We start from the raw sequence: 24,281 nt of genomic DNA on the forward strand, positions 1-24,281 counted from the left end.
TGGCTACCACAGTATTCTGCAGCAATACGCCATCCCATCTGGTTTGGGCTTAGTGGGACTATCATTTGTTTTTCAACAGGACAATGACCCAACACAGCTCCAGGCTGTGTAAGGGCTTTTTTTTTACCAAGAAGGAGAGTGATGGAGTGCTGCATCAGATGATCTGGCCTCCACAATGCCTCGACCTCAACCCAATTGAGATGGTTTGGGATGAGTCAGATGGCAGAGTTAAGGAAAAGCAGCCAACAAGTGCTCAGCATTGTGGGAACTCCTTCAAGACTGTTGGAAAAGCATTCCAGGTGAAGCTGGTTGAGAGAATGCCAAGAGTGTGTAAAGCTGTCTTCAAGGCAAAGAGTGGCTATTTTAAGAATCTCAAATATAAAATATATTTTGATTTGTTTAACACTTTTTTGGTTACTAAATGATTCCTTATGTGTTATTTCATAGTTGTGCTGTCTTCACTATTATTGTACAATGTAGAAAATAGTAAAAAATAAAGACAAACCTTTGAATGAGTAGGTGTGTCCAAACTTTTGACTGGTACTGTATATCTCGTCATTATATACAGATCTCTGGTGTAAATGGTAAGGCGCACACAGCACAGAAGGAGCAAAGGAGACAGGGCCAAAAATACAACATGAGAACAAGCGGACATAAATGCTCATAAAAACAAAAAATAATAAAACCTTGATTATTGCGATACAGGTATTTGGAATATCGCGCAAAAACATAAATTAAATATATCGCCCAGCCGTAAGTGGGACTTTGTTTATTTCCCATGTCCTGCCTTTCCTGTGGCATTAGACGTTAGGCCGCAGGCAGGGGGGGGAGGGGAAGTGGGGGGAGGTAGTGAGGGGTACTGAGGTGAAACTATAGGCCTGTTGTATTAGGACACTCCCTGCCTTCTGAGGTTGAAAAACCAGTCTCCTGGGACACAGTTTCTGGTTCAGCCTGTCTGGTGTGCATTTGTGCTGTGTCTCCATTGTTCCTAATCAGACATTAGAGAGGACGTGACCCTCGCATGTGGAATGGGGCCAGGAGAGAGTATAGGCTCAGAGAACATAATTAATGGGCTGACTATTTATTTTATGATGAATGGATTATACAGTACATTATTAAGAATTGTGCATGCCCTTAATGTATTTGTAGCGCTTAATTTGAAGATCTGCTTATAAACTAATCATAAACATTATTATATTGTTTGTTTACTAGTAAATCAAGTAAATACATGTATAAGGCCTGTTGTTCATGATTTGCCCACCCGACTAGAATCACCACTCTCGACGGGTCTGACCTAGAGTATGTGGACAACTACAAATACCTAGGTGTCTGGTTAGACTGTAAACTCTCCTTCCAGACTCACATTAAGAATCTCCAATCCAAAGTTAAATCTAGAATCGGCTTCCTATTTCGCAACAAAGCCTCCTTCACTCATGCTGCCAAACATGCCCTCGTAAAACTGACTATCCTACCGATCCTTGACTTCGGCGATGTCATTTACAAAATAGCCTCCAACACTCTACTCAGCAAATTGGATGTAGTCTATCACAGTGCCATCCGTTTTGTCTCCAAAGCCCCATACACTACCCACCACTGTGACCTGTACGCTCTTGTTGGCTGGTCCTCACTACATGTTCGCCGTCAAACCCACTGGCTCCAGGCCATCTATAAATCACTGCTAGGCAAATCCCCGCCTTATTTTAGCTCATTGGTCACCATAGCAGCACCCACCCGTAGTCTGCGCTCCAGCAGGTATATCTCACTGGTCATTCCCAAAGCCAACACCTCCTTTGGCCGCCATTCCTTCCAGTTCTCTGCTGCCAATGACTGGAACGAATTGCAAAAATCTCTGAAGCTGGAGACTCTTATCTCCCTCACTAACTTTAAGCATCAGTTGTCAGAGCACCTTACCGATCACTGCACATGTACACAGCCCATCTGAAATTAGCCCACCCAACTACCTCATCCCTATATTGTTATTTATTTTTGCTCTTTTGCACCCCAGTATCTCTATTTGCACATCATCTCTTGCACATCTAGCATTCCAGTGTTAATATTAATTGTAATTATTTTGCACTATAGCCTATTTATTGCCTTACCTCCATAACTTGCTACATTTGCACACACTGTATATATATTTTCTGTTGTATTTTATGACCTTATGTTTTGTTTACCCCATATGTAACTCTGTGTTGTTGTTTTTATCGCACTGCTTTGCTTTATCTTGGCCAGGTCGCAGTTGTAAATGAGAACTTGTTCTCAACTGGCTTACCTGGTTAAATAAAGGTTAAATAAAAAAATAAAATAAAAAAATTGTATATGTTAATAAGTACATGAACAAAGAGTTAATTAATGGCTAATAAATGAAATGGTTTATGAGCAGTTTACCCTCAAATAAAGTCATATCACGTATTTGTTCATTTGATTTTGCACGTCTTATTACAGGAGCTGCAAGGAGGAGAAGCAGCCAAAAAGTATGAGAAATCACAGTCTGGGTCTGTATAATCAGCACGTGTGCATTTTGGCTTGCCTGCTGAATGGTTTTGCATACATTTCTGGCTGCACTCACTTTCACTGTGTTAAATGACTTTATTGGGCGACTATACTGTATGTTCCCTGTATTTCTGCACGTTTCCGTGCACCATAGTCTTAATTTCGGTACATAACATTCTAGAACTCACTTACTTGAGATTTACTAATGATTTTAGCTTCAATGAATCTAACTCATCAAATTTGGCATGCCAAGGACCTGAGCATTAACCGCAGAGCAAAATATTACAAGACTTCCCAGTAAGATAAATTATAGGCGAACAAATGTCCCAACTCCAAAGACAGCTAATTAACTGTTGTGTTTGGGCTCTACACACACGCATGCACACACACACCTTGCTGCACAGTACATCCCTATGACTCTATAAACACCACTGAGATAGCCATCTGATGTTCTGGGACTGGTAATCCCCGGCTGTGCTAGGTCATGTTATGGGGATTCGAGGAGCCCAGAGGATGTGTGCTCCTAGTTCCCTCTGATTTGTTTTAATCACCGTTTCCAAGCACAAGCCTTTTCCTCAACCCCCAAATAAAAACAATTTGTATGGCACTGCGATGCCCAGAAGAGCAGTATAACCCATACAGTCTGAAAGGTCTGGTGAGGACATTTTACATACAGACCCCTTTGTGAATTAGTATGTAATGTGTAATGGCGGACAGTGCTACTGACCCACTACGGGCCCAGCCTCACCATAAATATGTCATTAGGCACATAAATAAGATACTAATACTGACTAAAACAATAAAAGCCCACGTAAACAAAGTACGTTTCTGCTCCAATGAACACTTCTCGCACAACAGCGAATTGCTAAGTTCGGCAGGGCTAAAGGCTCATTATAAAAGCCGGCGAGTCGTAAACCTCTGAGCCATAATTCATAAAAGAGCCTTCTAACTACCAACAGAGCAAATGGGGTGCATCAGTCTTTCCATGCTGGAACCGTGGCGCTGTTCCGGACCTGGGCTGTGAAAACAGGAGGGTCTCCTGTGGGGCAGGGACTCAACGAGGGCTCTCTCTCTGTTATCCTCTGGGATCGTTTTGCACTCGAGAGAAAACAGAGTGAGATGAGAGGGGAAAGGGTCTCTGGGTACTGCAGTGTGGGTTCCAAGGCTGAGGTGAAGGGAAGGGAAGGCAGTCTGGAATAAACTCTGATGACTGGAGTGGGAAAAGTAGTAGAAGGAATGGGGATATTATTACTGTAAACATCTGCAATGCTATGTGGCATTAGCGACGAATTTACACAGAATCAATTCACATACACGCTAATGATCTAGTATTTGCTATGGCACACATTCAAGGTTTCTCTGGAGTGGCTTTAAAAGTGTTTCACATCTTCTTGTATCTGGAGATCTCCTTAGTGGACAGTTAAGTCCAGGGGTATTAGGAAAGCATCCACTCTGGAGAGTCAAAAGAGTTATTCAATCATGACAGAACTCTCATTGAGCTGGTAACAAATGACACCGCAGAACACAATAAGAGCTTGTCCCAATAGCACCAGGACCTCTGTCTGTGAATAGGTGAATGCCTGTGGGATCTCCAAGACCCACCATTACACCCTACTCAGAAGTGATTTAAGAAAAGCTTGGAAGTGCCTCTAGACACATTTATAACAACAAGTCCTCTCCTGGCTGTAACCGGCACCTCCCCTGCCAGAGGAATGAGTCTGGCTATTCTGTGGAAAAGGCTTGATTACTTTATAATCTGTGCAAATGAGGTGTTTCATGTACTAGATAATGGCTTGAATTCTTTTATCAAGAGCACATTGATGTGACATGCCATGTAATTAAGCAATTGTCAACCTTTGTTTCAAATGCAGTACATTCATCTAATCTAAGCAATTTTTCATGTTTTCTTAGAATGCGTTTCTATTTTCTGGCAAAAAAAATTGCGTCTGCAACTTTGCATTTGGCCACGAAAACAGAACCGGCCTAGGCTTCATATCATCTAAATTTGACATATCAAGCATTAATATCTTTCTTTTCCACTCACTTCAAGTTGAGTTGGACGAGGGCGTTGATGTATTCAACTCTCTGTTCCAGGAAGTAGGCCTACTGTAGAAAACTGGTGATCATGACTAAAGCACCCTCAATTACCTCATTCACTTACCACTAGCCAAAGCTGTCTGTGCCCCAAAACCCTTTACTCACACGAAATTACATAACACATAAATCAAACCTCCGCTCCAACACCAAGCAGAAGGAGCAGACACACAAAGCTCATACGTGTGTTCTGTCAATGTCTCATTCAGAAATAATCCTTAGGCTCCATTAAATGTTTCCACTCCCCCGTGCCATTACTTGCATAAATCTCATTGCCGCTTCATTTTTTAACTTGGCCTTTTACGTGAGTGTTGGGGGAAATTAAATTAAAGGGCCTTCGACAGACAGCTGGGTCTGAACGGTCGAGGAAGGAGAGGATGGACGGCAGGGCTAAAACAGATTTAATAAACTAATGGATTTAATCAACTGGCTTTTCACCTTCAATTTAAAGTGAGGATACACTGTGACCACTCTTGTCTGCCTCCCTCAAGCATATTACTGCGGCTGGTAATAAGGTTTTTAAAGGGTAATGGTTTACTTCTCTAAATCGATTTCTACGATGGTTTGCTTATGTATGCATATCAACCACAGACTAAATGTACTGCCTGTGTCTGTTTAAATTTTTATTTTTTTTCGAAATGAATAGAGTGAGATTGATCCATGTATCATAAACTGGATGTTTACAGACCATGACAGTGAATCGCCATGATTCACTCTGGAATTCCAGGAAATATTTATCTTCTTTCTTATCTTTCAAGAAACTGGTGGTAGGCTACATTTACAGTGGCAGCGAGGTTCTACGAATAACACACGATATCTCCACCCGTCAGCTGAAGTATGCTACCACAGCTTCTCTAAGAAAAAAAAGGTGTTATGTAGGAAAGCAGATGTGCCCAACACTTATATGTCTTACCCACTCTTACGTCACCTTATCATAACATCATACGAAACATCAAATATAGCATAACATGACATGGCATAACATGACATATCTCCACTGTAACTATTCCCCAGGTCGTTGCTGTAAATGACAGTTTGTTCTCAGTCAACTTGACTGGTAAAATAAGGGTTGAATAAAAATAATACAAATATAGCGATTAAAAAAGATGTATCTAATTTCTGTGCAATAGAGCGGAATGTCTCAACTGTAAATCAGAGATAGTTGAATCTTAACATGCCGCCAGTGGGGTGCCTGACGTCAGACTAATTTGCATCCATCCTCCCCTTACAGTTCCCCCCCTCACAAGCCTCTCTGCTTATGTCTGAAGATGCCCCCATACGGACAATATACATTCACTGGCCAGTTTATTAGGTACACGACCCCATTCACGAAAATAGATTGGTCCTACAGACAGAGTCGGCATCAAAGCATTCAGTTACTGTTCGATTGAACGTTAAAATGGGCAAAAGGAATGACCTAAGTGACTTTGAGCGTGGTATGATCGTCAGTAAGGGCCGCTGGATCCAGTATCTCAGAAACGGCCACCCTCCTGGGCTTTTCACGCACAACAGTGTCTAGGGTTTACAGAGAATGGTGCGACAAACAAAAAACATCCAGTCAGTGGCAGTCCTGTGTGCGAAAACAGTTAGTTGATGAGAGAGGTCGAAGGAGAATGTTATGATTCGTGCAAGCTAACAGGCGGGCCATAAACAGACAAATAACAGCCCAGTACAACAGTGGTGTGCAGAACGGCAACTCGTCGATCCTTGTCACGGATGGGCTATTGCAGCAGACAACCACACCGGGTTCCACTCCTATCAGCTAAAAACAAGAAGCGGATCCAGTGGGCACGCGATCACCAACACTGGACAATTGAGAAGTGGAAAAACATTGCCTGGAATATGTCAGCGAGTTCAGTTTACTTCCCCAGACCTCAACCCAATAGGGCATCTTTTTCAGATGAGATGGAACGGACTGTTTGCAGCATGAATATACCTCCATCCAAAATCTGCAGCAACTGCGTGATGCCATCGCGTCAGCATGGACCAACATCCCTGTGGAACGTTTCCGACACCTTGTAGAATGCCCCAAAGAATTCAGGCTGTTCTGGAGGCAAAGTGGGGGTCTGACCCGGTACTAATACCTAATAAACTGTGAGTGTATGTGAGGGAGTGCCTGACCCGTAGTGTAAACCCCTGTATCTCCCTCTCCAGCTGGTTTAATAACCGCGTTGACACTTTGTACGCTTCTTTACGAGAATAGATTGGGCTGAGAGGGACATTCCAAGTAAAGGGTAAAGCTCTTGGTGATCCGACATAGGCACTCTTACAGATGATGAGGTATTAGATTACCAGGTAGCCAGCATATAACACCCTCCATAGATGAAAGGCTTTTCAGACGTTTGACAGATTATCATTTTGCTCACTTAGACAGCTGGAGCTCAGTGCAAAATAACACAATTCAAATAATGTGTCCCTAGGTTCTCCAACAGACAAATTGATTATAAGGCAAGTCCATATGCACCAACAACCACATACAGAAGGCCACCCTTAAAGCCCTACTCCTCCAGAGCAGACAGCTAAAAAACAGGCGATGAAGTGGCCCGCAGACTGGTTCCAACAACAACATGAAGCTTCTTTATTTGGGTTGTGGTATCGATCGCCCTCGGCCCACTGATGATAGAGCACAAGACTGGCTGTTAGCCTCTCACAGTCTAATCTCTGTTAACCCAGAAGTAAAATCTTGTGTAATTTGGTCAGCTGCGGGATTAACTTCTGTGTTCATACGTGTTAGAAATTGAGAGTTCACGCCAAAAAACGGTCTCCATCCTTGCAAAAGGAAACTCTTAGCCAATACCCCCCCTCTCCAGATCTGCGTGAAGCACTCGAGGCGAAGCAGTTTAAGCACCTCCTTCGACCCAACCCTGATACATCCAAAATACCATTGAAGAAAACCCCAAAACTGGGACTAATACTGCTCTTTATCTCACCCATCTCATCCCTTCGATCTACATGCAGAATCTGCCCACGAGAGATTACTCACAGTCAGGAGGCCATTTTTCTGTCTGGGGAGTGAGGCTGGGTCGGGGAGTTATTCAGAAGCTTGCAGGAGTCCCCTTGTTCAATAACTCCCTTCAGTGACCCATCTTGTGGTCATACAGCACAGGAGGGTGAAAAAACGAGCGGGCTGTTCTCACTAGTAGGAAAAGCTCTGGTACACTACAAGTGCGATTGCTTTTTCCACTAGACTCTAAGCCTAAACCATCCAACTGAATTAAATATACAAGTACTTTCATTCCAGAATTTCACATAGTTGTTGGTTATTGTTCGGGCATATCCTACATATTTTTTTGGGGAACAAAATACATTCTCTACCCAAATTGTTTTTTTTCTAATGATATTGTTGAGGAGATACAAGAGACCAGTGATTTCCCTGCCCTCTGACTCCCATACTCCCAAATGTTCTGCATTATATCTGATAAACATAGATCACGCATGAGAAAAGGGTCAGAGGAATGAAATGTAAACATGTCTTTATCTCGATTTCTTCCCTTCGCTCTGGCATTGAGGATTGATTATATGTGACGTAAAAATCTCCAACTTCTTGAGCCCTGTGAGAAGATTCATTGGAATCAATGGAGAGCTTTGTGGTATGTCCATAGATGTGTGTGTGTGTGTGTGTGTACTGTATATACAGTATTTATGAGTGTGTGTGTGTGTGTGTGAGTGTGTGTGTGTGACTTGTTCTCCACACAGTCTAACTGATAGTGGTGGGGAGAAGCTCCGAGACACTTCTATGCTGCCATTTACAGAACTGCCTGCCTGGCGATTATTGCTGGACCTGCCTGTTCTCAAGTCTCAACTGCTATGCACAAGGCTACCGTTTAATGTTGAACATACATATTGTTTGTAGGAGGAAATCCTTGATGTGATATGGCTGTAGGCTACAGTATGCGTTTGTGAATGATCACATAAAGCTAGCCAACTAACTAATAAGTTAGACTGATAATGGAGGATACATGACAATGTAGTTGATAGGGAAATTGGAAATTGTTGGGGAAAATTTTAAAGTGAGTTTTACTGTTACAATATCCCATTGATTATCTGTGATTAGATGGATCAAAATCAGAGAAAATAGATATTCTCCAATTCACAAAGAAACCCCTTAATATTTAATTTAATATACAGTAGGACTGTGATTATAAAGAAACCGGGATATCTTTATAATCACAGAAATGGCTTATTTGGAGTCATCTCAACAGCTATTACCATAACTTTCCTTTGAGTCATTGTATCAATTTTAATGATACTACTCCAACAATAGTGCATTCTACAGCAGCATACAAATGGCAAGGCAACACAATGTAGATTTCTTTAGCATATTACCGCCTGCGTTTTTCTATGATGTCAATAGGCCTGTTGACAGAACAGGGCGATCCACAGACATTCCCATTCCGCACTTTGAAAGAGCGATCAGCGGAGAAATATAATCCACAGTTCGTTGGCACGCTCATTTTCACCTTCCTTTTCTCTCCCTCTCGCTCTTCTTTTCTTGTTCTCTTGGTGCTTCTTCTCAGGTTGTCATCCCTGTACAACCCATTGTCTTTTTCTTGTTCTGTCGAGGGCCAACTCTTCTGCAATCACCCTTGGTTGTTATCACCTCTAAGGCAGAAGCTCCAAAACACAGGGAGGATAATAATGGTAGAAATATGCATTTTATCTGTTCTTCAAGCACCTAGATTCATCTAGTTAATTTCTTCAGCGTTGGTATGAAACATCAATGACAAAAGCACATGGATGGGTTCTTGAAGCAAAGCCGGAAAACGCAGACTCTGTCTGCTGTCCATTTCTCCATTTGTTCTCAGTGGCTCTCCGTCTCCATACTTCTGTCCATGTTTCAGGGTTTCTTCAGGTTTACAAACAGAACACCTTTATCATCTTCTATCTGTTTCCCTCTGGTTGTTAGAACTCAGACTCAGCACTGACTCTGTGTAGTCCTACAGGACTGGAAGCAGTGGCTCCTGTGCACCAGCCTGCCACTCTAACCCTATGAGAGAGCGAGGGTGTGTGTCTCTCTCTCTGTGTGTGTGTGTGTGAGTGTGTGTGTGTGTGTGTGTGTGTGTGTGTGTGCTAGACAGGGAGAAAGTTTCACTGTGAGGTCACAGCTAAGAAAGGGGGCGTGGCCCCAAGGAGCATGGTTCCAGCCTCCTCAGAATGTCTGACACATTAACCCTTCGTTACACTTCCACGAGACTGGAAAGCTTATGGAGTGCAGTGTGGGTTAGTTTTGCTCCTAATACATAAATGTAGTTATTCATATGAACAACATCCTGTGCAGATAACATCAGAGGACAACATTCCTCGATATTCTCCCATTGGGCACAGTAAACGTATTATTTCCAGATGTAGCAGAGGGTTTGGTGAGGTGGGGAAGGATGGCTGTTTCCTGGTTGCCCAAAGGATATGTAGTGAGTCATAACAGGAAAGGAGTATAATGATGGGGTAACTTAGTACCTCCTTGGGCACAGCTAAGGAATGACATGGTTTTGACCAGGGATGGGCAACTAGCTCAGTCAGGGTCTCAACTTACTGTTGAGAGTTAGAATAATAGAATACCCAAGGTGCAATTTCGAAATGTGGTTGTGCATCAGCAGGTTTCCTCTTGTTATGTCAGTCACTGACTGACAGTCGCTCAATTAGCCCATGTCAGCTAACATTATTTAGATTGGTACGTTAGGCTAGCGGCCAGCTATCTAAAGTTGTACTAATCATGGTCGAATTACCGACCGGGAGGCCCCCATTGATTTTGTTAGTCACTCTCACTCAAATTTTTCTCTCCGCCCCATGACAAAATGTACAGAATTGCAGCAAACTTGCTTTAAAACCGCAACATTTTCTCTACCCCCTTGGCAAAATGTGTAGAATTGCACAAATTGTACTCTAAAACGTAAATGTTTTCAAAATGTGAAATGTAAATATTTACCTTACCCGGCTGACCCACTCTAGTCTTAATATGAGAATTTACAGCGGGAAGTTTTTGACAAGAGACCAGATATGAGACCTAAGTCAAATTCTATGAATGTGATACAAAAATGTATGGAATCGACTGTAAATGTTAGAATATAAATGTTGTGGCAAATATAAAAAAGTGAAGAAGCAGACAAAAACATCTCATTGTCTAAGTATTCAGGGATAACAAAAAAACTACTTGGAATAATGAGAAATCAGATATGTAATAAGTTATTATTTCTACTGCAGTCCTGTCAACAGGTCTAATATGAACAAGGCTCCCCTCAACAGGAAAGAGGCCAACAGATACATTAAAACGCATTCTGAGAATTTAAGTATTTTGCAACAGGGTATTACGGGCAATTACCCCCCACGTGTCTTCCTCATATCTATCCACCGGGTTGCTGTATACACATGAATCATGTAAAATGGATGCCACTATACTTACTCTGTTTGAAAGCCCGTTTGAGTTAATCAGCACTATGGCTTGTGCTTTGGCAGGTGGACCTATTACTGGCATATTAGTGGACAAAAAAACGTTAAAGCCTTTTTGGGATGTGATATCTACCAGATGGCCTTTTCGCAAACCAATATTCTATAAATGAAAAAAAAAAATATTTTGACTTATTTCACCACAGAGCAAAAATAAAGTCATCAAAGAAGATGAATAAGGAGCTAGAAGCGCAAGGTCAAATACATTATTTCTGGCCTCTTCTTGTGGTGTGAATACACACTGGCTCCTATCCGCTCCAAATGCTGCATTATAAAGGGCTTGGGGAGGACTCTGGCTCCATGTCACAATCCTGGAAGCTGGTGGACGTCTGAGGAAAGCCAGACTCCAGTGTTTAGGTCTGGTCAACGTCTTCCCATTTGTCCTGAGACAATGGTTCTAAAACAGAACGTTGGAGCTATGTTGACCGGTGTAGATAAAAGTCTGACAAATTATTTTTTAACCCCCTTTTTCGATATTGTCTCATCGCTGCAACTCCCCAATTGTGCGCCGCCTTACGGGTCTCCCGATTAAGACCTGTTATGATACAGCCCGGGATCGAACCCGGGTCTGTAGTGACACCTCTAGCACTACGATGCAGTGCCTTAGACCACTGCGCCATTCGAGAGGCCCGAAGTCTGACTATTATTGTCACAAACTCTGACAAGCTGAGTCAGAGTACGATAGGCATTCCACCAAGTGAAAAGTGTCACATGTTGTGTCTTTCTTTTTCTGTCTTGTCATTTTAATATTGTCAAATCATCACCAAAGGATCCCTGATTACTTAAAGCTTAAGAGTGAACAGTAGAACTTGTCTCAGTGTTTGGTCTATAGGCATTGGTCAGTTACCTAGGGAACGCTACAGTTGGCCAGCATGAGCCAGACTCAATGGTGATGTGTCTGTCTGGGGCCACCACAACGCTGGCTGCATGGGCCAACAACATCCCCATACATCAAAACCAATGGACCTGCTCAAGTTGAAAAGTAACATTGGTGCCATGCGGAGACATTCATTAACATAAACAGCCAAAGGAAACAATGACACAAATCGGATTATACCAGAACAAAATGGCCGCAGGGGAAACACAGAAAGGTTAGAGGGAGAGTTTTGTCACAGCACCCATTATATTAGCTAAACGTGTTGACTTAAAAAAGAAGCCAAAACGGTTGTCACCCAGCTAGGAGCAAACTGGCTTGAGTGTGCTGCTTGCCAAAGCCTATATATATGTCTCAGCGACGTCAAATGTTATGTTATGGCATGTACTCTAGTGGGGTATCAGTGTGTAACCGTATGAATCATAAACTGCCATCTGTCAGTGATAGGCGGTCTCAGAGTGGTCTGAGGACTCGTCGGGAGTGGGCTACATAACCTAACCCACCCCGGTCTGTAGCCCTCCTCTATGTAACTCTATCTGGGGGATATCTAGGCCCAGGCATGCACAGTCACAGTCCCAACATCACCTCTGGAGCATGGCCAGGCAGGCTAATGCACTGAGATTACACCATGGCTAGGTATGTGTATGAGGGTTATGTGGGCTGTGTGTGTAGGGCGGTATGTTGTGTGTACGGATGTGTTTAAAAGTGTGTGTGTTTCCAAGTTTCCGAGTTGATGTGTTTGTGCATGACAGTTTGCACACTGTTTCACCCACTTTATATGTATATACTGGATTCTAGTCATGGCTCATCCTATATAACATTTGTATTATGTGTGTATTTTATTGTTTTTATTATTATTATGTTGCTAGGTATTAATAATATAATAATAATAATAATAATAATAATAATAATAATAATAATAATAATAATAATAATAATTACTGCACTGTTGGAGCTAGAAACACAAGTATTTTGCTGCACCTGCAATAACATCTGCAAATCTGGCTACGTGACCAATACACTTTGATTTGATTTGATGTGTGCTTGATAACAAAACATTGAATAATGCTCACAGTTTGTTCCCAACCACTGTTCCCTTGCTCAGCCAGTCTCTATGCAAAACCTAGACACTTCCTCCCTCTAGTGGTCGGAACAAGTCCTGGTGCCCTGATACTTCCACAACACCCACAGCAACAACCACATGCCATGTGAGAGAACAGAACAGGCTTCAGTACAGAGGTCAGGTCAGGACTGAACAGAGAGGGCTTAGAGTTAATACCTCGTTAGAACACTACAAAGCAAGGCGTTAGATGCTTGGTCCCTCTGACACCTATAGGAAAAAATCCTCCTGAAACAATAGGAATCGTATCCGTTGAATCCCATTTTCTGTTACAACTAAATGCTCTAAATTAGTTGTAACCAATCACGCTATAATCTTCAAAATATGACCCAAAACAATAAAACGTTTTGCCTATAAACAATCAATTCTCAGTCATCACGGTGTAAATAGAAAATGAAAGACAACTGTCTAACATAAAGCATTTACCACAATGTCTTAATGACAGGCACAGACTGGGTCTGGTTTAATTGTGGTTCATTGATTGCTCTGGTCTGGACAATAGGGAGGCTGGAAGTGGTGGCTTGGCGCGGTGACAGCCAGCGTTGGCCCAGGCCAGGCAGCAGCCACACTGGACTGGATCGATGTGCTTTGAGGGGGAGGGAGTGATTGGGGAAATCAGTCATGCTGAAAATATGGAGCAGAGCAGTGACGCACACGGCCAGTGCCCCGCCACAGCAGCACTTATCGACTATTCTGGGCTGGGGCCTATTTTTGGGACCTGTGGACACTGACACTGTTGTCCTGTGATTGCGTTACCTCGCTTGACACTCTAGATATCTCTTATTAGCACCCCTCCCTCCCTCACTCTTTCTCTATCCCCCCTTCTCTCTATCTCCCCTTTATCTATGTGGGTGTTTCAATTCAATTAAAAGGGCTTCATTGGCATGGGTGTTTCTCTTACTGACACTCTCTGTCCTTTGACTATCAGTGTGTCTCACTCACTCACTCACTCACTCACTCACTCACTCACTCACTCACTCACTCACTCACTCACTCACTCACTCGCTACTCACTCCTGTCCCCTATAGATACAGTCCCTACTCTGATCCTCGGTAAAACTAGACAAACACCCTTATCATAACAGAGAATACTCTACTACTAACTCACCCAGCCCTGGTCTGTAGCCCTTCTCCTCTAGAGGACTAAGGCCCTTAGGCCTAGATCATAGACATAGAACACAGAATGTACTAAGGCAATTTATTATTAGAAATCCAAACATTCCTTTCAGACCAGAACGAACGACTGTCTATTCCATTGCACCTCGTTAATGTACATCAATGTATTATTAGTTGACTTGAATGGTATCGAACTGCAGTGAATCCCATTTTTCGACTAGAAGAATGATGCCAGTGATGTCTCCCAGTCTTAATGGTGTCCTGATACCAAATGTTACAGAGATGAATGGTGTCCTGGTACTACCAAAACAAGCTTATGAGCTTCTATTGTGATGGGTTGGGAACACATCTAGAATATAACAGACTGCTTTGTCTCCGCTCTGGGGAGAAAGTGTGTGTGTGCGTGCGTGCGCGCTCATGTCTGTGTGTTCAGAGGGATTGTCACTATTGGGGGCTAAAGATTTCTGATGCCAGCAGAATTCTACTATTACATGCAGGGCAGAAAGAGGCAGGCTCCAGAGGCAGACAAAACAAACGATAAACCAACCCGTTATTAAGTCACCCAATGTAGCGCTTTCCCTGAACACTGTAACTCTCTAAAGGATGTACATGACTGATTTACTATGAATAATAGTTATTCTCATGAACAACTATGAAATAATACAATAATACCATGTGTTGTTGCTGAATAACTCTCTGTTAACTCTGTTGTAGAACTCTGTCATAGACTACAAGAATCTTTGTAGATTAAAAGGTTTCATATAACACCAATTTAGACTTCCCTAATCCCTACATGAACTCCACTTTGGAACGGGTTGTGGCGAGACATGTGGCGAGACTAATCTGGTCATATTATGGGCGAGTGTTCTGTTCTGTTGTCTGTGCGCTAGATCTCTGTCTTTGATCTGCTCATATGATTGTGACATAATCACAGCTGGAGGACTGCTTGGAAGCAAAGGGGTAAGACTGAGATCAAAAGACAGAGTTACTAAAGCTCACCCATCATATTTTCATACCTCTCAGTTATTTAACTTGTGGTAGAGGAGTGAAAATGACAATTTTGGGATAACGGATTAGGCTATATGTCATTTCAACTTTGGGTTTTTATTATTATTATTTTATTATTTTGTTAATAAACCAGCATCAATATATTTTGTTGGAAAAACTTGGGGATTTGACAAGGGTAACTACCGTATATGTAAACAGACGTATACTGAACAAAACTATAAACGCAACATGCAACAATTTCAAAGATTTTACTGAGTTACAGTTTATATAAGGAAATCAGTCAATTGAAATAAATTCAAGCTATGGGAATACAGATATGCATCTGTTTGTCACAGATACCTTAAAAACAAAGTAGGGGCGTGAATCAGAACACCAGCCAGTATCTGTTGTGACCACCATTTGCCTCATGCAGCGAGACACATCTCCTTCGCATAGAGTTGATCAGGCTGTTGATTGTGGCCTGTGGAATGTTGTCCCACTCTTCTTCAATTGCTGTGAGAAGTTGCTGGATATTGGCGGGAACTGGAACACGCTGTCGTGCACGTCGATCCAGAGCATCCCAAACATGCTCAATGGGTGACATGTCTGGTGAGTATGCAGGTCATGGAAGACCTGGGACATTTTCAGCTTCCAGGAATTGTGTACAGATCCTTGCGACATGGGGCTGTGCCTTAAAACTTGAGACATCTGTGGCATTGTGTTGTGTGACAAAACTGCACATTTTAGAGTGGCCTTTTATTGTCCCCCAGCACAACATGCACCTGTGTAATGATCATGCTGTTTAATCAACTTCTTGATATGCCACAACTGTCAAGTGGATGGATTATCTTGGCAAAGGAGAAATGTTCACTAACAGGGATGTAAACAAATGTGTGTGCAAAATTTGAGAGAAATAAGCTTTTTGTGCGTATGGAACATTTTTGGGATCTTTTATTTCAGCTCATGAAACATTGGACCAACACTTTACATGTTGTGTTTATATTTTTGTTCAGTGTAATTAACATGTTACATGTAGCTAAGGACATGTAGTTAGATAGTCCTTACTATACAGTTTTAATAAGTAGGCCTATACAAAAATATTATACCGGGGTAAGCACTCCATAACCCTATGTGCCTTTCTAGATTGTTACAAGGTAATTACATAGACTGGTGGTTACTGTGGTGTATATAGAGCCAATTTTATGTTTTATTTTATTTTATTTTATCTCATTTGCAAAAGAGATTCTCAGATCTCAATACGATCTCCCGAATAAACAATTGATAAACATACATCTAAAATCTTTCATAAATGTTATGGTTTTACAGTACACCTGGTATTTATTACATAATAATTTCCAAATAACGTTTTATTTCATGGAGGAATTCTTTGAAGCACCAAAAAATACTCATTGTTTGTTACCAAATATCTTAGTAAATACCAGCTGAGACAGGACTGTAAATTAAAGTATTATTAATGTTATAGTTACGTGACAATTACTGACTTCTGAATACTTTAGTGTGACACTATGGCGGCCCCCAACAATCATGGTGTGTGTGTGGGTGTGTGTGTGTGTTTGTGGGTGGGTGGTGAAGGGGTCTATCCTCATATGGGATCATGGCATGTCTGATCATCGTGACTCTGCTTGGCTGCGGCCAATCGCCCCCCAAGGAAAGACATCAATGGACACTGGCTGTGCCATCGATACCCCAGTCCCGGCGCCCTCAGGGTGGGACACCCAGAACACCAAAATGCACCACAGCGAAACAACAAAACGCACCACAGCGAAACACACCACAGCCAAACTACAAATGCACCATAGTGAGACTACAAAACGCACCATAGCAAAAACGCACCACAGCCAGACTACAGTGCAATCACAAAATGCTCGACACTCCAAAATACACCATAGAAACATTGAAAACATTGAAAACACACCATAGAAAAACGGCTGAAACTAAACAGTGACCACTGGAACATTTTAAAAACAAAGAATAGCAACACCACCAAATTACAGATCATTGGCTTCTCTTGTTTCTCACTTGAGGGTGTTTTAGCACCAACTAAAATGCTGAGTATGTTACTATAAATAACAATCCCGTGGCATATCACAACTTCCCTGAAAGGCAGTTGAGCACAAAGTGATACAACTGAAACCAATTGCAAACAAGTAGAAAATGGTAGAACTGCAGGGATAGCACTTCCGTACAGCAGTGAAACTTTGGCTGTTAAAAGATAAGATGATTTTGAGGGGAGTCTACTTCTCAATAATATTATTCGATGATAACCTTATGAACGTTTACTATCCACTACATAAGAAACCCTTTTGTATCACCAACAACAGGTAAAAAGAGGCAACACATAAAAACTCCTTATAAAGGATTAATTCATCATCATTATCCTTATATAATAACAATTAATTATGTATTTCTGGTTACAGGGAGAAAAATGTAATAAGGGAGAAAAATGTAATAATTTGTATTGTGAAATTAATATTAACAGTATTTGTTAGTGATGGGGGGGGGGGGGGAGGGGGGGGTCGATACAGTTACATATTGCTTTTTTGGACCATATTATATCGATACTTTGATTTGTAAAATGTTGTTTTGTTGCTAGGTAGCGTTAGCTAGCGCTACACTCTGAAAAAAGGGTTCCAAAAGAGTTCTTCGGCTGTCCCCATAGGAGAAGCCTTTTTGGTTCCAAAGAGAACCCTTTTTGGTTCCACGTAGAACCCTATTGGGTTCCATGCAGAACCCTCTGCAGAAAGGGTCCTAAATGGAACCAAAAAGTGTTCTCCCTGGAACCAAAAGGGTTCTACCTGGAACTAAATAGGGTTCTTCAAAGGGTTCTCCTATGGGGACAGCCGAATAACCATTTAAGGTTCTAGATAGCACCTTTTTTTCTAAGAGCGCAATTGGCAGTACCTGCGCCAAAACTCCAGTATTTTTAATCTATAGCTTCTTTTTAAATATTGAGCAAACATGTTTTGAGCACTTTTATTTCCATGATTGATTAAAGCTTGTTTTCTCATGTTCTTTTGTCTCTCTGCAGCAGATATATAGTGAGCAATATGTTTGGAACATCAAATCGCAATAAAATCGCAGTATCCAATTGCAATACATAATAGAATCCTGAGAATCGCAATATCAGCACCTAAGTATTGTGAAAATATCGTATTGTGAGGTCCATGGCAATTCCCAGCCCTAGTACTTGTACAGTACAGACACATACAGCACAGTTGTGTCAGCAAGTAACTCATCACAACAAACAGCTTACAGCACAGGACTGTACATACCCAATGCATGAGTGCCTTCGAGAGGAGGGGTTGCTATGCACAGCCTTCTTGGGGAAGCGAGAGTCTTTGTTCATCATTGGGCCGGCTAGTTCAAAGAGCCAAAGGTACCGGTGGAATTCAGAGATGCAACAGCCTTCAGATGACAGGGGATGAACAGAATGGACTGCAACATTTATGTGGACTGTCTGGGTTGAATGTGAATGTCCAATGTCTATGGGTACTGTTTGGTTACGAACTATACATGGTACACCTTGTGAGAACAATCGGTCCACAAAAGCAGAACAAAGTTAAATCTACTGCACCTAGCAGAGACACAAGAGGGATGAATTCAAGTTCTGCACGGTCAATAACAGGTGTTCATGCAAATGTTAGGACTGGTTTGTGTCCATGCAATTCCTGAGAAGAAGAAAATGTTATGATAAAGTAGTGGCCTTCATTGAAAAGCAGAAAATATGCCCAACTGAGCCACCACGGTTCTACAGGATCTGGTCCCTGCAGTGGGGATATGTCCATGTGTATGAAAAACCTGATCAAGTTCAACCAACTCTGTGTAAACACACCTAAAAAGGCAGAATGATGCCTGTTAGGAGCCCATCTCAGAAAGCATATCAGTTTACCGACGGGCCAAATCAAATGAAATTGCGTCTCATATCAGCTGTCAGCACAGGTCTGGAGCTAATTCCCTGCTTGTTTTCCTTTCTGCTCACCAGCTAGAAGCCGAGATAAACATTTCACTTTTTCTCCTCGCACTCCTAAATAGGTAAACAGCAAACTCAATCTTCCCAATAGCCAGAGGACTGACAGGGGTAGGGGTGCGAGAGTCCTCCAAATAGGGTCCAAAAGCCGCCTTAAAACAGATACTGCTGTGCTAGAGCCCAGCTTCTTTCTTTGTTCAAATAAAAGCTTGAAGAACTTTAACCCCGGTGGGGAAAAAATCAAGAGAGACAGAGAGAAAAGAACAAATCTATCCAGTTTTATAATCCCAACAGATGCTCCCAGGAGTGTGTGGCCCCTCAATCTATATCAGACTCTCCTCTCTTCTCTCCTGAGACTGCTGGGACTAAACTCTGGCCTTGGAACAACAAAGAACAACACTAACTCCGCCTAGAGAGAGAGAGAGAGAGAGAGAGTGTGAGAGAGAGAGAGAGAGAGAGTGGAAAGAAAAGATAGAGAGAGGGTCATGAGATGAGAAGTTGGAGCAGTCTGAATGGTGCTAGGTGCCGGGTGCTACTGCTGAAGCCTACTGGGACTCAGCTAGTGAAGGGGGGAGGCAGGAGGAGTGGGGTATTTTCTAAATACAGATGCAGGGTTCCGATGCAGGGTTCCAGTGCTGTCCCCAGAGCGTTGCGCTAACGATGCCTCGTCTAGTTCTCTATAGCTCTGCTACAAGCTGCACTCATAGGACTGACCTGCTTCCAAATGAGGCAGTGGCAACTCACCCTGGTAGCTCAATAAAATTGTGTTTTTTAAAAATCCAATAGATAATGGGAGGGGGAGGTGTCATGGACATGGAGTTCTGTCTGAGTGCTTAAACTATGGAGTGGCTGCGGATCCGACTTTTACCTGACCTTTTTTTACGCGCGCTAGTCCCGAAGCTTCCGCACATGTGCGGATGAAGTTCTGCAGTTCTGAGCATATGTTTTTTCTATATGCACAGTCTGAGAACAGACTACTCTGGCAAATGGTGCTTGTTTAACCCTTTACACGTGTGGGAATTGGTCTATATGGATAGGGCTACATAGAATGATGTTTCTTACAGAATAAATATGAAAAGCATGTGCATAACCATGGTAGCAATTGAAAGGGAACAGTTTGGAAATTATGGGGAAATTATTAGACCAAAGTTGAGGACTCAACAGTTCACCTGACACAAGACTGAATCCAAACATTACACTGTAGATTTTATGTGCATTTTAAATTTACTGTACCTTTTGCAGCATCTGTTGATAACGAAATCTGAAAATACTCTGGATAAATTCAGTAACATGATAAGAATATTCCTGGAAAATGTGGGGTAGGTGAAACATAAGACAATAAAATGACAAAGGTTTGAGTGAGACGACTAACTGGTGTCTCCAAGTGGCCACACACCTCTCCAAAGTGTGTACAGTTCCTAAGTCATTTCAATGCACTTTTATGACTCAAAGAAGAGTCTTCAACTATAAGGTGCTTTTTTTTAGCTCTCCTAGCTGTGCAGTTGAGGAACTAGAGCAAGCATACGTTTAGTTGTTTTGTTTGGAACACAGCCTTGCATCCCCGCCATCCAGGTGAAAGCTATGATCCCTTATATACTGTATATGCATAATTGTTCATCTTACCCCTCTTCATATGCCCTTGAATGTGTCCTTGTTTGTGAGTCCTCAAGTTATTCATATGAAAACAGACTCATATTGTTTATGATCATGCATCCTCTGCGGCAGTAAGATCCTTTTTACATGAAACAAATATTTCCTGCAGTTGGTTTGCAGCCAAGGAGGGCAGGCATATAGTATGGCATGTTGCATGAGGCCCCAGAGTGACTAAGACAGGGGTGGGCAACATACGGCCCAGTTCAATCCGGCTCAGGGGAAGCCCGCTGAATTTGTTAATCTCAATGTGGCCCTCTAGCCTAAATTATTTCCCACCCCTGGACTAAGAATTACTGTCAAGGAAACACATCAATCCAACAGTCTGAGCATAAGACCAGAGGCAAAAATATGTATCTACAATACATAACATAGCAGCCTCTGGTGGACATTAGAGGTACTACATTGTTTAATTGTATGTCCAATTTCGAAAAGCAAGTGAGGACTTTGATCCATAACATGATTCAAACATTGGCCCTTATGTTGTTTATGACTGGAACACTATTCAAAGTAAAATGGTACAAAACCTTGTACACCAGACCCAGAGCCTTGCTTTACTATAAACAGGCTACTGTTGTGTGTTCAAGACAAATGTCTGGTGACCTAGACAGTGAATGAAAACCATATCCCAAAACAAAGGATTAACCTGAGCACAATCAGTGTAAAAGGACAAGGATGTGGGTGTTTGCGCTATGTCATGTCTGTTGGGTGTCATACAGAGGGTAAATCAACTGCAGGAGAGTTGAACCACATGGAGCCACTTGAAAGTGAATGCTGTTGGGGTCAGGCCTTGATATAAACACTTTACGCCTGCTAATGCCAGAAAGCACTTAACAATCCTCAAGACCAGACAAACAACAGGACTAAACAACATACAGTAGCATATGATTGAATTGTTTTGGTAATGAAACAAGCACCAATGCTATGAAAAAAGGACGCCTCGCCTGACTTTGACCCAGTCAAAGGTATTTTTCTAACAATCAACTAGAAACCAGTTTTAGGTGCAGTATTTTCATTCATCGCTCAGAAACGAAGATTTTCTTTAACTGTGACTCACTTTTATTAGGGAAGTGCTCGTCAGTCCAGCCGTTTTTCTAAGGCAATCAACATAAAGCACAATGCCTGACAACAAAACATAATATTACACCGGAAGGAACTACTGTGGTTTCCTCCAACATGGACTTCAACATTTCCCTCAAACTAAAACATTTATCGTCTCCTGCCCTGATAAACTTAAGCTGCCTGTCTGTACATTTTTCAAACAGACTGCCAGTTTGTTTAATTCATCCCCTTTCCCGGCCATCCTGCTATAACTCATCTCCAACAGTTTTTCATTTTCGTTGTTAGGGGCACTGTACATTCTCAGGGGATCAGGCCCTTTACAAGGCTCTGTCCCTACAGGATGGCCCCTCTTTCTAATTATAGTTTTAAACAGACCAAATTTCCATGAAATTGACAGATCTGAGATAAACCATAAAGATGCAGTGTCTTTCTTAGTTTATATCACACAGACTCACAGGCAGGACCATTAGGAGTAATGTTTAAATGCCTGAGCAAAATGATCCTAACAATAAAATGTTATAAAGATGTATGAACCCGTCAACACTTTTTGAGTTTATTTATTTGCGAATGCAAGGCTAACCTCCACATAGTTGGGTGACAACGTTTTGTACCATGTCAATAGTCTCAGAGTTTTTACGTTTTTCATGGTTGCTGAAACTTTACCTTGCTTACAACAGTTCAGAGACACCTCTTAACAGTCCTGTTTGTTTACTTCTTACTTCTTGTGAGGGTGCGTGTGATGTTGATGAGTGCAATTTTCCACAACCTGTCATTCTCCTAAACTGCACTTTGCACAAGCAACACATGTTGTATAAACTGGAAACACCCATCCCTCTTAGACAGACACTGTCACAAACATATGAGAAAAAACCCAGTGAGTGTTTTGCTGTTTGAAAAAACTCTCCTCCCCGACAAATTATTTATTTTGCTCCCAGGCAATTAAGGTCAAGTGCTCTTCCATCAGCCCGGATGCTTCGTCTCTTCAACACAAACACAGTAAATATTTGATTTGCATCAATATCGTAGGTTATGACTAGTGGGAATGACGTCACAGGGTCATTAAACAAATCCTATCAATAGGCTCGTCAGAGAAGGGCTTGACAAGCGTCCCCATTAGGCAGCTGTCCTCATTAAATACTCCTAGACTGAGCATGGCTCTGCCTTTTCAGGGGAAGTCACGCATCACGTTGCTTTCTAGTATCAGAGCAGAAAAGGTGACGAAACACTGCATATGACAAAAAGCCACCTAGTCAAGAAACACATTTGTATTTGACAATGCATAAGAACATGAGTATACTGTATGACTCAACTTCAAAGAGAGTCTTAAACTTAGGCCTAACCAGGTTATTGGAGGAGAGATTGACTTCATCACTACTTGTTTTGTAAGAAGTGTTGACATGCTGAATGCACCGAGGTTTCGGTTTAAACTACTAGCACATAGCTCGGACACCTATGCATACCCCACAAGACATGCCACCAAAGGTCTCTTCACAATCCCCAAGTCAACAACAGACTATGGGATGTGCACAGTACTACATAGAGCCATGGCAACATGGAACTCTATCCCACATCAGGTAACTGATGTAAGGAGTATAATCAGATTTTAAAAAACAGATAAAAATACACCTTATGGAACAGCAGGGACTGTGAAGAGACACACACACACAGGCACAGACACACATACACATGATAAGACACGCACTCTACACACACGTACACATGGATGTTGTATTGTAGACATGTGATAGCAGAGTAGTGGCCTGAGGGAACACAATGTGTTGGGTAAAGTGTTATGAAATGTAATGCCATAAAATATTTTTTACTGTATATAACTGCCTTATTGTTGCTAGGGATCCTTAATAAATACAAATACAAATATTGCAAGTTTGTCATCAGTGAAACCATGTTCAAGGACTGTATATTGTAACTATAAATAAAACTCTGTAGTCACACAATTGTAACAAATCTTCAGTAAATGTATATAGTATGTTGTAGACTTAATGCAAATGTACATTAATGGCCTGTATTTTTCTCCTCAGCAGAGCACCCAATGAATAAGCATTTGACAGACCAAACAAAGACTGACTAAATTCCCATTACTTGGGAGTGGGACTAAATGCTCTAAGAATATCATGAACACCTAATCTAATTTGTTTTGTTAGTCCACAAGAAAAACAAAGACACGTGTTCAGATTAAAGAGGGGATGAGATTTAAAAACTAAACAAGCAAAACCCAGAGAAGAAAGCTTCTATATTCTGTAATATTATTCTGTTATTCTGTTATTACAACAACTCTAGTGTATGAAGAGGACCTTGTAAAACCATTTAATAAAAGCTCCTCTAACTTTAAAGAATCCATTTTTTTATTTTTTATTAACAGTTGCTACGTGCAAAACACAACAAAGAAAGAAGGCTCCATCTAAGTTAGACCACCGCAGGCCAGCAGAGATTCTGCTC

At 41.7% G+C, this 24,281-nt stretch overlaps 1 protein-coding gene across 1 annotated transcript in view; it reads right to left on the reverse strand.

Moving 5' to 3' along the window:
- LOC311098940 (3',5'-cyclic-AMP phosphodiesterase 4C-like) overlaps positions 1–24,281 on the reverse strand; it is a 73,777-nt gene that overhangs the window by 46,143 nt on the left and 3,353 nt on the right. The gene's annotated exons all lie outside the window — the stretch shown is intronic.

This window comes from Coregonus lavaretus (assembly GCF_964263955.1).
Source record: "Coregonus lavaretus genome assembly, chromosome: 23".
Classification (NCBI taxonomy): domain Eukaryota; kingdom Metazoa; phylum Chordata; class Actinopteri; order Salmoniformes; family Salmonidae; genus Coregonus; species Coregonus lavaretus.